Source organism: Acinonyx jubatus, chromosome D1, assembly GCF_027475565.1.
Source record: "Acinonyx jubatus isolate Ajub_Pintada_27869175 chromosome D1, VMU_Ajub_asm_v1.0, whole genome shotgun sequence".
Taxonomy (NCBI): domain Eukaryota; kingdom Metazoa; phylum Chordata; class Mammalia; order Carnivora; family Felidae; genus Acinonyx; species Acinonyx jubatus.
Genome location: NC_069390.1, coordinates 46,144,707 through 46,158,361, shown reverse-complemented (window position 1 = coordinate 46,158,361; position 13,655 = coordinate 46,144,707). Strand labels below are relative to the sequence as shown.

Below are 13,655 nucleotides of genomic sequence, written 5' to 3'. Positions count from 1 at the left end.
GTGGGACTACTTAGTCTCCATAATCACATGAGCAAATTTCTCATAATGAATCCATTTGTCTATCTGTCTCTGTAGATCTCCTATTGGTTTCACTTATCTGGAACCCTAATATAAAAAGTGTAAAATAGCATCAATAGTCTCAGTCAGTAATTCTCAGAAATTCTCACAGTCCTATGTGGATGTTGTGAAGAATAATAATGCATGCGCCCGTGGTCGGCTTACAAGAAGTGGCAGTTTTATTTACCATCATACCAGGGATTGATCAGGGAAGCAGGATCATTCATGGGATCTGGAATAAGGGATGATCATAGGGATTGGAGTTCACAACACAATGGTCTATGGAAAGCAGGCATCTCGGGTCGGCTGGTGGGCCCAAAGTTGTATCCTTTGGCAGAGCTGGTAAGTGGGAAGAAAATTTGGATGGGAGTGGGAGAAATTAAGAGGAAACTCGAACCCGGGCAACCCGGAACCCTTGAGGAGAAGCTGGGATTTGTATTTATTTCTCACCACTCACAACCTTAACGATGCAGTGATCCTTAGAAGCAGCTTGTGCATTTTGCCAAATTGGTGCATGCGCAGGGGCCCCGGACTCAGGGGTGCTGGAGGAAGCTACTCCCAGGAGCCCAGCTACTGCCCCCTAAGCCATCAACAACACGCATGCGCGGCAGTAGCACCTGAAGCCCGGCACGGACCTTCCCGGCGCGCCCGCAGCCTGCTGTCCCTTTCACCTTCCTAGTCTCCTAGGGGCTGGTGCCTGCTTGGAACCCTCCAGGAAAGGGTGTTCTGGGAACCCCAATTGTAGCTTAGCAAGTTGCTATGAAATAAAATCGCCACACTCACAAATAGGGGAGAAAGCAACTAACATTTAATGAGGTCAACAATAAGCCTTCACGTTTGTCATCTGATTTGCTCCCTACTCTGCCCTTATGAGTAAGGGCTATTCTCTTCATTAACTGGCTTTGCTGGAAGTCACACCATTATGGACAGCAGAGGTTGCAGACAGGTTGTTGGAGCCTGAACACTTTCCACCAGGATTTGACCTGTGTGGCTTGCTCAGGCTTTTCTGTCCCGGGGCTCCAGCTCCATCACGGTGATACCCTGAGTGCCCCTGCATATTGCACTCCTCTGACGAGGGGAGGACAAGCCGTTCTGAACCCATCAAGGGTCAGGTTGCACTGCGCAGTCTAATGCCATTTGAACTGCACTGAGGGGAAAGATTTGAACAGAAAAGCAGTTGGGCAGGAATTCGATTTTAATTAAAATGTATTTACTACAGGATGCACTGCACTTAGAAGCTTAACGGAGGTTGGTATGTGGGGCAGGTGGGGGTACAGTGTGGACGGGGGGAGGTCAGAATGACATGACTCTCTGAGAGACAAAAAGCACGAATTCCTTCTGCGAGTTCATATGTGCCCTGATCTGTACCAACCCAGCACATGGCTGTGTGTCCCTCCTTCCCTTCCTAAGTGTACTCTGCTTTCAATCAAGTGACGGCCTCCCTCCCGCGCAGCCTGGTGTCTCAGGGGAGGCTGAGTCCCCCCAGAGCTAGGCAGGGGCCCCACCCTGCACAGCCAATCAGCACATTCCAGTCCTCTGCTTACCCTAAGAGTTCAGGTGGGCATGTGATGCAATCCAGGCAGAGTGGGTCTCAGGACTCCTGCTTGGAATGCTGGGCCGGAAATGTTCTCTTTTGGATAAGGTTGCTGGTGGCAACAAGAGCTATTGGCAGTAGCTACAATGAGGAAAACCAGACTGAAGACAAAGCCAACTCAGAGGAAGGCAGAACCAAGAGAATTGCAAAGAAAGGTTGTTGGGGATCTCACTTCTGGTCTCTGCAATCATAGGAATCTCTTTCTCTCCTATTGTGGTTGGGTCTCTTCTACTGCATGGGGAACACGCTGACAGCTAGCCTTGACTTCTTCGGAAAGAGATAGCTCTATCTACACACTGGTCCTGAAGGCGAAATCCGCTTGGACCATGGGCACATCTGTTGGACCAGTCACCACTGGGGCTCTGGTGTTGGCCAGGCCTGGGAGCTGTGCCCAGTCTGGTAGCCGGGAATATGTACAGAGCACAGGCTCACACGTCAGCCAGTCAGATTCACCCTGCCATATGCTGGTTCCTGCGAGAGCTTGAGCGAGTGACTTCACTTCTGCAAGATTCTATTTTTTCATCTCTAAGGTGTGGATGATAATTGTACTCTCTTCAAACACACAAGGTTAGAGATGGGAGTGGCCATGTTCCTGATCTGGAGTTGCTTATAATGATGCCTCTTAGAGACTCTAGTTCCCTACATCCTTATTAATATCACCCCCCATTTATTTTATTTAAAAACATTTATACATAATTTACTATGTACCAGTCACTGTAGTATGCACACATCTCTCTATTACTATTCCCCTACTATAGGTGAGGAGCCTGCTGTACAGAGAGGTTAAGTCACTTGCCCAGGGTCACACAGTTAACACATGGCAGAGCTGAGATTCAAACTCAGGCATCTTGACTTCAGAGACTATGTTACTAATTACTTAGCTAGAACGTCTCTTAGAATAACTGCACTGTACATATTTATGGGGTGGATATATGATAAATGGATGGGTGGGTGGAGGGGTGGATGGACAGATAAACTTGAGTGAGTCCCCTCCATGAGCTGGAACGGAGAAAAGTATCCCTGTCCTTGCTCCTTGCCAGCTTCACTATGGAGGATTTGGAAGCGGCTTCCCTAGCTCCATGCAATTTCAGCAGTGTGCTCTAGAATGGGTGGCAGGTTTGCATGAACGCGAGTCTGCCTGAGCTGCAGGTGTGGCCCGGCCTGCCTGGAGGATGCAATGGGTTTTATAGCATTGTTTCACCTCTTGTGTCTCTAAGGACCAGACTTATGTCCTTGTATTTCACAGTTGGCTTTGAGCTTGCACGTGTGCACACAGACATACAGGCATATACACTCCCCAGGGTATCTCGGCCTGGGGATAGACAACTTTCATAATCCCATGTCTCACCCTCTGCACACCCACTCTCTGTCTCTATTTGCTCTGGTTGGGATTTCATCTCCTTCCTGCTCTCAGCTCTCCAGCACTGACTTTCCCATCATTGCTGCCAACATGCACACAGTCCCAAAGAGCTACAGGCATTACTGATTTTGACAGGTGCCATCTCTCCCCCAAACTGTCTCTGGAAAACCCACCGAAAATGTGGTAGGCCTGATGAGTTCCTACGGACCTTGAAAGCATTTATACGTTTTCTCTATGGAAAATGGAGCATTCAGAGCCCTATCAGGAAGATAATGGGCTAGAACAAGGACCTAGTGATCTTGCTTCTCATACACTGTTTGAGGGAGGCACAAATGTTTCCACTTCCTGGCTTAGGAAGTCCTTCTCCAAACATAGCTCCTAAGGTGGCCTGGGACCAGTCTGCCTTTTCTCATCATTTAAGAAGGTCACTGGACTTTGTATAGATACCAGTCTTCCTGTTTCTCCTGAAAGCCCAAAGGCTTTTGGTAGCAGTGTGGGGATGAAGCTGATGAGAACCAGCTTTCCTGGAACATCAGTACAGGAGGAAGAGGTCTGAGGTCCTGGACCCTTTTTCATTTGGACAGGGAGACACAGGTGGTATATCTCTTTTTCCTGCCATTCAAATGCCGTGAGAGGCACCCTGGCTCCCCCACAGAAAATCTCTGCTTCAGGAATCCACGTAATGGGGAATTTAAGAAACAAAACAGATGATCATATGGGAAGGGAGTGAAGAGAAGAGAGGAAAACAAACCACAAGAGACTCTTAATGACAGAGAACAAACTGAGGGTTGATGGAGGGAGGTGGCTGGGGGATGGGCTAGATGGGTGATGGGTACTAAGGAGGGCACTTGTGATGAGCACTGGGTATTGTATGTAAGTGATGAATCACTGAATTCTACCCTCGAAAACAATATCGCACTGTATGTTAACTAACTAGAATTTAAATAAAACTTTGAAAAGGAAAAAAAGGAATCCACTTAGTTCAACTCTGACCTTCAAGCAAATTGCTAGGCTGGAAATAAAAAGAAGCCAGCCCTAACACCCCCAGAGCCTTTTCAGAACCCATCAGGTAGATAACCAATGATGACGGAGATCACCAGCTGAAGTTTTTTCCAGGGAGGCACGTATGTGCTGGTAAACCCATCGCTTCCAGTCTGAGATGCAGATATTTTTAGGGATGAATCTGGGCCTTCCTTCTCTCCCTCCCTCTGATGCTAATATGGCCATCTGTATCTCCCAGACAACCTTCACCAGCACACATTCTCCGTCCTGACAGAGTGGGCTGAGGAAGAGATTATCATTAAATATAGCATACTGAGCCACGGCACAAGGAGTGTGAGCTTGCCTGCGTGCTAGGAGTGAGGCGGGGGCGTTAGAGACCTGGAACCCACTCCCACGCTCCGTGACACTCACGAGCACGTTCCCTTCCCTGCAGCTCCGTTTATTTTTCTATTTCTTTAATCTGTTAAGTGAGGGGCTTAGCTGATATTTCCTCTACCGTCGGCTCTAACATTGCATGACCTTCTCTTTGAAGAGCTCAGTTGTATAAACTCCCAGACACACAGTCCAGCAGGATATGCCATGGTTACTGCTCTGTCCAGAGGGGGTGGCATTGTCTCCTGTCTCTTTTTCTATCCACCCTCTGGGGAGATGGCCAGGAAGGGTGGCTTGTGTGTGGTGGTGAGGGGCCCTGGCCACTGGCTTGCGAAGTCCCGAGGCTTACCCTCATCCAGGCAGTTAGCCCCCATCAGCTCCCAGCTTGCCCTAAAAGCTCACCTAGCAAGGGTCTTTCTTACCCGAGCCCCAGAGTTAAAGAGATTGGGTGGGAGTAGGGTGGGGGAGAAGAGAGGAAGAGTCTAGAAAGGCACTGGTAAGTTTCAGTTTTTGAGCTAATCAAACTTCTATACTGAACAGTGCTATCTTGCAAAACTTGGTTGGCCCAAAGTGCTCCTGAAGTAGTGTTAAATTTAACTTGGAGAATGTTGTGCTAGAGATAAGGTGATTGGAATTATAAAAAAAACATAAAAGTAATAAAGAATACAGTTCCTATAACACCTTGTACTTATGCTTATGAAGCATGAGTTACATGAATGCAGGAAACACATTCAGCTTCAGCTGGCAATAGCATTTGTGAATTGAATGAATGACTATCTCCAGCTAGATCCCCAACATGGGTGTCTTAGACACAGGCCAGAAGGAAGAGGCCCTGTGTCCACTGAGGCTTTGTGGTGAGGGTGTCTCCTGAAGCTCCTCTCTGTCTAGGGTTTCCTATATCAGTGTGTGAATAAAGCACGGCCAGGCTGCTCTCATCTCTTGCCCTGACAGTGCCCAGGTCTGAGCTCAATGGAATGTTTGGGCAGGTCAGGCCCCAGAGCAGTTCCTTTAGAGATAGACGTGGCCTGTCCAGTGCTCCAGAGGCACGGGCAGGACTGTAGTGGCCCCAGCGCACTGTGGTTAGGCATGCACATTCTGGAATCAGATAGCTCTGGGCTCAAATTCCAACTCTGTTACCTATTAACCATGTGACCTTGACAAGTTACTTTGCCTCCCTGAGTCTCAGTTTCCACATCTGTTAAAGGGAAGGATAATAAAGATACGTACCTTACAGAGCCATACTCAGGATTCAATGAGAAAACGTGCCCAGAAAACACTCCATCAACTGGCCTCACAGGGGGAGTTCTTTCTGAGTGGAGAGCTGCCCCTCTGGGAGCCACTGCTGTTTTACACACGGAGCAGGGGCAGCTTTTGCTGAGGCTTATTTGCAGGAAGTTGATTGAACCCGAAAGATGCCAAGAGAACTACCAGGTAGGACAATCCCTGGGAAAACTCAAAAGGCCTGGAGTAGGATCACCTGGGAAGGAGCAGAGAGAACAAAATAAACCCCGGGTTTGATGGGGGCCAACTGTTCTGTTGGTACTTGCCTGGCAAGGGAACGTGGTGTCTCTAGAGGGTGGTCCGGTGCTGTGGAAACTCCAGCAGCCTGGAGCCACAACACTGTTTTCTCACTGCCCAAGCTTGCCTGTTCTCTCCCGGGTCAGCTCGGTTCCAAGAACCTTTATTGATGCCTACCTGGGGCCAAGCCAGTGATAGGCCCTGGGTCTCAGAGGTGACCAAGACATGGCTCCTGCCCCTGGGATCCCTGTTTCGTGATCCCTGCTATACTGAAGTCCTGCACAAGCTATGTGTAGTATTTACCGCTTACGGAGTCGCTTTGCACCCCTCGCTAGGCCCCACGCTGTTCACACTGTATTTTCTGTGGATGGTGCCCTCTGGAGCTGAGGGGGTCTGGGCAACCCAGGAGCGTGGGCAGAGCAGAGATTAAGGTAGTCATCTGACAGCCAAGAGAACAGGGTGCTTCGGTGATTTTGACGAAGGTAACACAGGTGGTCTGTACTACCCTCCCTCTTCCCACCAGCTGTATTCGAAGCACGACCAGTCCAGGTGAAAGGAAGAGCCTATTAGCTAGCAGGGCGTTTGCGGAAGCCCAGGGTAGTCAAGGAGCAAAGCAAGGAGGGAGGTCCACGACCGTTACAGGAAGTGCCATGCTGCTCCCGCACTTTCAAAAGGGGAAGCTGAGGCTTGCTTTCCAGCTGCCCAAGCCAAGGAGCCGAGGCCCAGCCCCAGCCTCTTCCTTCACACTAAGGTTCTAGCGCCCAGGTTTTCATCTAGCAGCACCATCACGCCCTGCCTTCGTTGGCCCTCCGCTGGTCTGGGTGGGAGCTCCCGGGGCTCCCCGCTCTGGGGGCAGGCTACAGCCCACGTGCGCCCGCGGCATAAGCGGTGACAGCTGGCCCCATGGGGGCGGAGCGGGCGTGGAGCGGGGGTGGGCTCCGCGCCGCACTGCCATTGGCCGCGGGCCTCGGGTCGGGGGCGGGCCGCGCCCCCGGCTGCTCTGTCATTGGCCGCGCCGCCGATGGGGGCGGCTACCAGCCGGGTTGGCCGCGCAGAGCAGAACTGCAGGCGCTAGCCCGGCTAAGCCTGCGCGGGGCTGCCTCGGTGGCTCCCAGCTCCGCAGGCCGCCTGCGGGTCCTGAGTGCCGCGTCCGCGGCTCGAGGCGAACGCAGAAGCTAACCCGAGGCTCGGCGGCCGGCGCGGATCTCGGTAAGGGGGTGGGGTGGGGAACCGGGCTCCAGGGAGGGTGGGCGGGTGGGGACCGTGGGCAGCCGAGCCTGGACTCTGCGCCCTGGCCCGCGCCGGGGAGAGTCAGGTGCGGCCGCAGCATCTCTTGCCTCAAACCCACCCCGCGGGGAGCCCGGCAAGCAGGTGGCCCTCCCCCAGGGAGGCCGGGGCTGCCCGATAGGTCTCGGAATCGATTAGAACGCAATTAAAACTTGCCACTCTAGCCCGAACTACCTCTTACTCCTCCCCAGCAACCAAACCTTGTAATTCTAAGCCTAGAAAATGCCCAAACGTCAACACAGAGTGGGCGCCACGCGCCAGTAGTACCGCATGCCACCGGGGCAGATCATTCCCAAACTTTGCTTTCCCATAATTTGGGCTCCGCTCTGTTCACGCTCTTTCCCGGCTCTTCACTGGGCACTCCCCTACCCAGCCCCGGTTCTCCTCCCTCCTTAACAACAGGAAGTTAAGTTGGGCCAAATGTCAGTGGACTGCCTGGCCTCCTGCGGGCTGGGTTTGGGACTGAGTCCGGGGCGGGTGGTGGAGGTGGCCAGGGGGCCGTGGCGCTGTCCTCTCTCTGCCGCATACCCTGCCCCCCTCCCCCGCCCCCTGCAGCCCAGGCGCAGCCCAAGCGCACCCAGGTCCGGGAGCACCCCACCGGGCATCTGCCGCGCCTGCCTTGCTGTTGCCAGACTGGCTCTGAGGGGAAGTGGGGCCTTGCCCGAAGTCCCTGCCACCATTTACCTGGCTTCCAGACTGGAGCGGGTAGGGTTAACTTTATCCTAGGCCGGCCTCCCTCCGGGCAGAGCAAGGAATCGCCTTTGCTGGATGGGGAAGAGGCGTGTTGAAACCAGAGTAAACGTGTGTCTCCTTCCACATTGTTAATTCTGTAACCTGGTTCCTAAGGCCAAGAGAGCTTTTCTTTGGAAGCCTCTCAGGCCTTAGGGGGCTTGGGGTGGCAGTGTGTGGACCCTTTGGCTGTCAGTCCCGCTTTCTCATGGTAGTCTTCTGTGGTTTCAGTGAAGGGTGAAGTCACTAACCGGCCCCCTTCTGGGCAGGTCCCTCAGGAAGAAAGCCAGTAGCCGGCTGGCCCTCTGATGTTTATGTGCCCGGGGGCTCTGGCACCTGGGCCAGCTCTGTTTGTCTTCTTGGCAGGGGAGGCAAACCCAGCAAGGGGGCCTCAAGTCTCCAGGGAAGCCCCCGATACTCTGAAGACTCTTTTTGCAGTAGGAAGTTGCCTTCAGGCAGAAGGCAGATTTACGAAGTGCCTACTGACAGGTCCTGTCCTGTGGCACTTTTGCAGCAGATTGTGTGGTTGCTCTCCAAAAACTCTGTTTTTCTGTCCTCATTTAGTCTCAGGTAGGGTAAGTGCCCAAGGTCCCACAGAAAGTGGCTGAGGTAGGATTTGAACCAGGCTCTGCCAGAACTAAACCCAGTACTCTTCCTGCCGCCCTGTGGCTGTGGAAACTGGGGTGCTACAGAATCACGCCTCCACTGTGTGCCGATTGGAGCCTCGTGGCCTCTGAAAAGATTCTGTCCAAAGATTCGGGGGCTCCTGCTTTGGCAACGCACTTGAACTGACCCTGCTTAACCCAGGTTGTTCAGCCTGCAGACAGCTTGCTCAGTCTGTCCTCCAGTCAGGGATGAGTGGCTGGTGTTGGTCAGGCTGAGATGGGGAGGGATTAGCGGCTGGTGTTTGGGTGTTATCTGGGGGGTGAAGGGGGAGAGCCTGTCTCTGCCACTGACTTGGTCTCACCCCTGAGAGTTGGCTCCCTGGACTGTCTAGGAGGGCTATTACCTGGAATAACCTCTACCCCAGATCTGATTCTAGTTTTGTTTGTTTTATTTGCCGGGGCGGGGCTGGGGGGCAGTTGTTGAGGTTATGGTTGTAAGATGATTGAGATCCTCAGCTTGAGCATACCTTTCTTAAAAAAAATGACATCACTCTTGTCCCTGACTCCTTCCTTCCTTCAGTCCCAGACATCCCAGGCTTTCTGCTCATCTCTCTCCTTAAAAGCAAATCATGATTAGCCAGATACCAACCAGTTGTACTTTAGTAAAAAGCATCTTATGGAGTAAGGTTGGTTTTAGCTGTGGTCATCGGAGGCCCATTCCCAGGAGCTGGAAGGAGCAGAGGAACAGCTGGGTAACCCCCCCTCTGCCTATAATTGGGGCATGTCTTCTCTCCACCCAGGTCCCTACTCTCATCTGGGTGTCTCTCAACCACTGACCTGCCCCTTTCACTGCCTGCTACTGAAGGGTAGAGGTCTTGCCTTGTTGGTGGAGAGCCTTGATTCTGGCCGGTAGGGTAGGAATGCAAGAAGGTTTGCTAATCCTAGAAGCCCTGCCAGGGATAAAAGTAGCTGTTGTTTAAAGAGCCAGGGAAGGGAATACTGGGATCGTCCCCATTTTACAGATGAGGAAACTGAGACTGGGGCAAGTTAGAGCTCCTCCTCCCCCCACCCCCCGACCCCCGTCGCTTGGCTAGTGAGTAACCAAGCTAGGATTCTGGTCTCCATCTTATGAATGAGGTTTATGTGGTGAATTAAATACCGAAGAAAGCAGGAAAGCCTGGTGGCTGCGCTCTGTACTCGGAGGGCTGGTATGTGCATCTCCCTTTGCTGTACTTCCTACTCCCCGACTTCTGTTGTAATTATTTGTGAGCAAGTCTTCCCACCCCACTAGGACATGGCATTGAAAACACTCACAAAACTTAACCCACTTATTTCCTGGTTCTCCTTTGTTCAGTATTGCCTTAGCCTTTTGTACCGGTTTTCATTAACCTATCCACCATAATGTACTGCAGTCCTCTATTTTAAAATATCCATGAACATTTCCAGACACAAAAGGAGAGAAAATAGTATAATGAGCCCCATCTACTCATTATCTAGCTTCAATCGTCAGCAAGATTATGCCAGGCTGGCTTCATCGCTCTCTTTTCTCCCCTTCTATCCTGAATTAAATTTTTTAATTTATATTTTAAAGTTTATTTATTTATTTTGAGAGAGAAAGAGGGAGAGAGAAAGAGCTTGCACATGTGCAAGCAGGGAAGGGGTAGAGAGAGAGAGGGAGAGAGAGAGAATCCCAAGCAGGCTCCGCACTGTCAGCGAGGGACATCGTGACCTGAGCTGAAATCAGGAGTCGGACGCTTAACCAACTGAGCCACCCAGGTTCCCTTCTTCCTGAAGTATTTGAAAGCCAATCTCTGGTATCCTGTCATTTTGCCCCTATATAATCCAGTATAGATCTATTTTTAAAAGAATGTTTTCTTTCATAAACACACTGCTGCTACTGCATGTAATAAAATTAACAGTACTTTGGTCTTATCTGTCTGTATTCGGATTTCCTTGTCTCAGAAAGGACCTTCACAGTTGGTCTGTTCGAATCAGCATCCAAAGTCTGTATGCTGCATTTGGTTGCTAGTCCTTCTATGCTTATTTTAGTCTGGAGCAGTCTCCCCTCCGCCTTTTACCCAGCCGTTACCCTCCGTTTTATGTGCCCACCTCCTCCCCCCAGCCACCAAACCCTCTGAGACTGGGATCCACATCTGTGCCGTGCTGGATGCCCTTGTGGCATCCGGGATGGGGCGGAGCCTTGCTGAGCATCCGTCCAGTGGTGTAGCCACTCAGGAAATGCATTTTGAGTGAATGAACCCCGTCCCGGGCTCGTGTGGCTGCCTGTGACTGTGTTTAGATAAGAGGTTTAAAAAAAATAAAAGGACTTGCTCGCGTGTGGAGGTTTCCCCAGCAATCCAGTCTGTAAACCTCGTGAAATAATAGGAGAACTATTTTCTGGGCTCACTGCGTCGCTCTGGTTTGTGGTGGGGAGCTCAGACGGCCGCCTTTGTGCCCTGGTCAGCAGTTGGGCTCCCCGGATCATGTGTGGGGCTGACAGGCTCTGAGGTCATTTCTGCCAGGGCTTGGAATCCCTACTTAGTCAGCCGCAGGCACCACTGCATTCTCACCCAGGCACTTGGTGTTCGGGCTGCACATAGACCTCTGCCCACCTCTGTCTGCGCAGCGCTTCCTCTCTGTGCCTTCGCCAGCCGCCTCACCTGCCCCACACCTGGCCAGCTGTGGAGCCTTCTCAAGTCACTCTTCATCTGCCGCTGGCCGGTTGGGACCGCCAAAGACGGACGTTTGGGACCTTTCAGTGTCTTGTCTGAATTTGTACCACCTCTGGCACCTTTGTGGGAGTCCTAATGAAGGACACTGGAGGCTCCGGAGGGAAGGAAAGTTGTGCGTCACTCGTGGATTCCTTGTCGAATCTCCAGATGGTCCGATGCACCCAGCAGGGGCCCCGTCTGCAAACAGCCCTCAGAATGAGGAGGTTTTTCTTCTTCGTGTTTTTGTTGTTTTGTTCGTTTTTGTTTTCTTTTTCCCCCACATAGACAGTCTTTTCTGCTAGGTGGAAATATAACAAAATTAAAAATTTTTAAGTCCTTTTTTTTTTTTTTGATAACCATGCGAGAGTCGATTTGTTTCCCTTTATCTTTAGTAGTCTTTTTAGCATTTTCTTCAAATTTTTAACACTAAAAATATTTTGTTTTTCTAATGGAAAATCCAAATATTTGGGGTTTTTTTCTTCTTAAAAAAGAGAATTTTCGGGGCACCTGGGTGGTTCAGCTGGTTGAGAGTCTGACTTCAGCTCAGGTCATGATCTCCTGGCTCGTGGGTTCAAGCCCCATGTCAGGCTCTGTGCTGACAGGTCAGAGCCTGGAGCCTGTTTCAGATTCTGTGTCTCCCCTTCTCTGCCCCCGCCCCTGCACGCTCTCTCTCTCTCTCTCTCTCTCTCTCTCTCTCATAAATAAACATTAAAAAAAGTTTAAAAATTTTCTTCAACGTGGATGGGTGGACAAAGTTATACATGCATTTTGTACAGCTATGTGTGTGGAAAGGGTCACAGAGCCATTGGCATTTTGATATTTGCTTATTTTGTTTTACGACATTATCTTAACATACCTGGGCCGCCTCATTTAGGGAATAAAGCTGGGGCTTAGGAGACAGGCAGCCATAGATCCCACGCAGCCTCACCCTCTCCCATTCTACCTCCCGCCCCTTTCCTTCCTGAGAATTTCATTCTGGTTTCCCTAAAATGAAATCGTTCTAATGTTAGGCTCTGATTTTGACATTTTTATTCAGGGAGGTTGAGATATCAGAGGAACACAAAATAACATGGTTGTTAAGGTAGGCAGGGCAAAGCTTCTGGCCCCAGTGGCCTGTCTTGTCCTCTGGGGAAAGCGCCTGACAGTCAAACACCCTGCTCCCCTCACTTTGGGAGGGGTGGTGGGTGGGAGTGGTGGTGGGGGGGGAGCTGACCACTCCCTCCACCATTTCTGTTTTCCTCCCTGCATTTTCGCCAGAGGTAGAAAACATGGCTGGTGTGCCCTGATAAGTCTCCTCCTTCCTAAAGCGCTGATCATCTGGTCTCACAAACTCAGAGCTGGCAGGGATGATAGGGGACATGGGCCCTCTGATCACAAACAAACTTTCCCTGCAAGGCTGGATCACCATGGAGTCTGACGTTTGAGACCCTTCCCTTCTTTGTCAGCTGTTGAGGAAATGTCCACCTCTGTGTCCCCTACGAAGAGCCTTTTTGATGGCCAGGTGTGATATCGTTTCTTAAATGCAATTGCTCTGTGCTCTTTACACACCTAGATATTACTGTAGCTCATTCTGGGAAAACCTGGCCTGGCTGTATCTGCATTCCTTCCAAGGCTTGGTCAGATTTCTCTTTGGGGAATACACACGTAAAGGCAGGTCTCAGAATCGGGACTTATTTCCTGCTGGTTTGGGGCTTGTTTTCTCCTTTCTGGGCCGTGAGGGATGTGCAGTGCAGATGTCCTTCCTGCTGGCACAAGAGGAGGGTGGCAAAGAGTTGGACAGTGGCTCTTGCTCTCCAGCCTGCCACAAGAGAAGGTTTATGGGACGTTTTCGGGCATGAGCTTCTGACACACCCAGTCCAGAAGCCTAGCCACGCCAGAGGCAGGAGTGGAAGTTTAAGAACATCCTGTTCTGGCCTTGCTGCCGAACTATCGATGTGTTAGATACGGAAACTACTTCTTTGCTCTCCTGACTTTGAAAGGCTGGCCTTGGCTTCTTATCTGAGTGCAGATGGTGACTGGTAAAGATTTGCAGGATCTCGGGGTTTAACTTGTACCGGGGGCCAGGAGAATGAGGTGTCGGGGGGGGGGCATGAAAAGGTTCTAGGAAAAAGCCACTTGGACCTTTTGGTCACCAGGAGAGCTGTTGCCTGGAGCAGAGTGGGCCCAGGGCCTGCGGGGGGCTGGCAGAGCTGCTGACCTACCCTGTTGGACAACTGTTCATCCTGGACGAGCAGAAGGGGGTATTGACGTGTTGTGTGTGGAGTTCGTGGCCGCTGTAAAGTCAGAGTGCTGATGGCTCCATGTGTCAGGACAGCTGGGCTTTCGCACAGCTTGATACAAAGGTCAGGAGGCCCCTGCTTGAAGGAGGTAGGGGTCTGAGAGCAGATGATACAGAAGAGAGGAATAGACAGGGGTATTGG

General features: G+C 51.3%; 1 protein-coding gene and 1 long non-coding RNA gene across 13 annotated transcripts in view; one reads left to right on the top strand and one right to left on the bottom strand.

Moving 5' to 3' along the window:
• Positions 1–220: 220 nt before the first annotated feature.
• On the bottom strand, positions 221–5,771 carry LOC113603473 (uncharacterized). 2 transcript variants are annotated; one of them, XR_003425075.2, is made up of 3 exons: positions 5,613–5,771; positions 1,602–1,732; positions 221–396 (listed from the first exon to the last, which is right to left on the bottom strand). It is a non-coding gene; the product is annotated as an uncharacterized LOC113603473 (long non-coding RNA). The 2 variants fall into 2 exon arrangements; XR_008290185.1 differs by lacking the exon at positions 221–396 and adding an exon at positions 426–1,204.
• A 1,162-nt stretch (positions 5,772–6,933) lies between these two features.
• MICAL2 (microtubule associated monooxygenase, calponin and LIM domain containing 2) overlaps positions 6,934–13,655 on the top strand; it is a 228,256-nt gene continuing 221,534 nt past the window's right edge. For 4 of the 11 annotated variants that reach the window (XR_008290465.1, XM_027073134.2, XM_027073133.2 and 1 more), the window contains exon 1: positions 6,945–7,112. The gene's annotated coding sequence lies outside the window, so the exon portion shown is untranslated. Of the gene's footprint in view, positions 7,113–13,655 lie in introns of all 11 variants that reach the window. The other 7 variants (XM_027073130.2, XM_027073127.2, XM_027073121.2 and 4 more) reach the window with 5 other exon arrangements.